This window comes from Sinohyriopsis cumingii, chromosome 15 (assembly GCF_028554795.1).
Source record: "Sinohyriopsis cumingii isolate HCF-2022 chromosome 15, ASM2855479v2, whole genome shotgun sequence".
In the NCBI taxonomy this organism is placed as follows: Eukaryota; Metazoa; Mollusca; class Bivalvia; order Unionida; family Unionidae; genus Sinohyriopsis; species Sinohyriopsis cumingii.
The window spans coordinates 1-2,829 of NC_142975.1; the positions used below are offsets into that span (position 1 = coordinate 1).

The 2,829-nt window shown below is 38.8% G+C and overlaps 1 non-coding gene across 1 annotated transcript; it reads right to left on the reverse strand.

The window, feature by feature from the left end:
- Positions 1-2,150: 2,150 nt before the first annotated feature.
- On the reverse strand, positions 2,151-2,240 carry Trnam-cau (transfer RNA methionine (anticodon CAU)). Its single transcript is given in 2 exon segments — positions 2,151-2,186; positions 2,204-2,240. It is a non-coding gene; the product is annotated as a tRNA-Met (tRNA).
- Positions 2,241-2,829: the final 589 nt, after the last annotated feature.

Consider the following 2,829-nt stretch of genomic DNA (forward strand, 5'->3'; position numbering starts at 1 on the left):
TGGATTCCTGTTGAAGACAGAACTCCTTCTTTAGAAAGGACATATAGACGTCGTCAAATCAGCGTAATTTAGGTGAATCAGGTTCTTACTTTAATATTGTGATAGTGAATCCTATTCCGATTGATGAAACAATGGATCTTGCCCATGAGGAAATGTTTTCCAAAATATACTCGTTTGGAAATCTAGATATTGTTACGCGTTATTATGTTTATGACCTCGGGCCCTGATGGGCGCCCTCCAATTGGAAGTAGGTCAAACCTAATTGAGTGTGCTAACACCAATGGCTGATTTATCGTGACGTCACCAGTAGGAAGACTGATATGCACCGAGGTACGACGCTTTCTATATTGATTACAGTGCGGCACGTTCGTTTTTTAGCCTTTGCTATGCAAACGGTATTTTGTTGCGAATTATATTTATTGAAATTGTATTTGAATCGAATTAGTTAACGTATATTATAGTAGTTATTATTTCTTTCCCGGTTGTTTTCAAATGATGGCTACATTGTTGTATATATCTTTTAGGGTCGGGTGCATTGAGCTGCTTGACTTGACCCTAATATGTATGTATTAATGCAGTTGATAAGAATGATGATATTATAAACTGGAAAAATGTTGGTTTGGGTTATAACTTGCTTTCATCCACTCCGGGCCAAATACATTCCACATAGTCCTACTCGCAGATGAACCATTTCCATTGAATGACGACACGTTCCCTACTTAGGCGTATCCGAAAGGTTTCCTTTTGATGGGTAGCAGCACGTCGACGACACACAAATCCACCATATTTGCTGTGTGTGAGTGAACTGGCTTAGATGGGGTTCCTGATGGCCCTCAAAGATGACAGACAAAAGTTCGAAGCGTTGTTCAAACTATGTCAATGAACGTAGAGTTTTGCTAGGCGGTTTGAAAATGTATCATCTATCGGCAAATGTGTCTTCTATTAAAGCACGATAATGGTCGCTGGCAGACTAAGAAACTGATGAATGTACAATCGTTTTCAAAGTGGGTTATAAACCTATACTCCCTGTTCTATGCTTACAGTTTTTCAGGAGATCGATGTCATGATACGGTATGATGATTAAATTACTCCAGATCATAAGTCTTTGTCTTTGAGAATTTAGGTAGCGAGCACACATATTCAAACTGAAGTAACGAATAGATATGTTTTAACAAATATTATTTGCAAATGTTATATCTGACACCAGACAGTGAATATATTTATTAATGTAAGAGCAGAAAGTTGGCGGGATCGAGACCGACAGATTTTTGTCCTAATATACGCATGGGAAGAAGATTATATTTATGTAACAAACGTGTAATTGTATTATATCCTTTGGTCCCCGTTTCATGTTTATGAATACAGACTTCCACAGATCAATACAGACTTCAATTGACCATTACCAAATGCAAAAGTGTCATCTTCCCTGTAACTTATGCTCGACGGATAGAACAATATTTGCCTTTCTTTGTTGCAAGTTGTTTTTAAAATAGTCAAGTTTGATACTGTACTCAAGTATCACGTGCATGTACCTTTTCTGTCTTTACAGGAGAGAGAGAGAGAGAGAGAGAGAGAGAGAGAGAGAGAGAGAGAGAGAGAGAGAGAGAGAGAGTGTGTGTGTTTTTGTTTGATTTGGATTTTTAACGTAGCTTTAACAATTTTTCAATCATATAGGTACGTTGTCTGCAGTGTGGCAGTTTATAGTGATGCCTAGCACTGGGGCATCATGTCGCAGACACGTAGCATGATGTCCCACCCAGTCCCATTATCCTGAGACCAGGCCAACCAGTTCTATCACTAACTTCTTAATGCTGAGCACCTAGAGAGGCAGTTGTCAGTATCAATTTTGTAAGTCTCTGATAGGACTAGGCTGGGGATCAAACCCATGACCTCCCGCATCCACAACGGACGCCCTAAACATTAGGCCACTGGAACGGTGTAGAGTGTCCATTGTGCTTTCAAGTGGGATCTGTTTGAATAGGTAATGATAGTTTCCCATCAGTTTGAGGCACACCATCCTTCAAACTTGGTCGTTACATTTGATATATACATTTGGCGTTTTCACTCTAATGTGAGTATAATTGGTGGAATTAAATAGAATAACCACAAAGGATAAAAGGTAATAATTCGAGCTAAGGAGACAAAATATCTGCCCCGGGTGAGGATCGAACTCACGACCTTCAGATTGCTCTCTACGATTGATTATGAGACTGACGCGCTACCTGCTGCGCTACCGAGGCTATATACATTTTCCATGAGAGATTATATCTTCAGGAGAAACTAAAAGCATTCTTCAGAAAGCATGCGCACCAGCATATGTCAAAAGAGCAAATGATTTACCCCGAGGCGCAGATGTAGAACATGGTAGAAAACACTATAACTAGTCATAAAACGTGTTCTAAACATCCATGATGGTCAACTACATTAACTTATAGGTAAGTTCATCTTATCGGTATTCTGATACCTCTATAAATTCTAAATGGATGGCAATACTAGTTGTTACAAGAAAATAGCCTCCCACTGTTGAGGGGTGGGTGATATTATTTAAATTTAGTGTTTATGATTGTACAAAATTATCATTATCGCGAAGGTTATAATGCCATTGGGAGCGTACGTTTCTACTTTATAAACATTAAGACTTATCAAACACGATTCACTGTGAGTTTTCATTTTCAACTCGTAGGTGAGGAATTTAAGCTACATAAAAATATTTTTTAATTTACTAAATGTTCAAAGGCAGGAACTGTGACTGAACTAGCTGCGTTTCATTTTAGCGCTTTCCGGATGGAGACGTTAACTGTGTTGAAGGACTGCCATGCAAACGAGCAT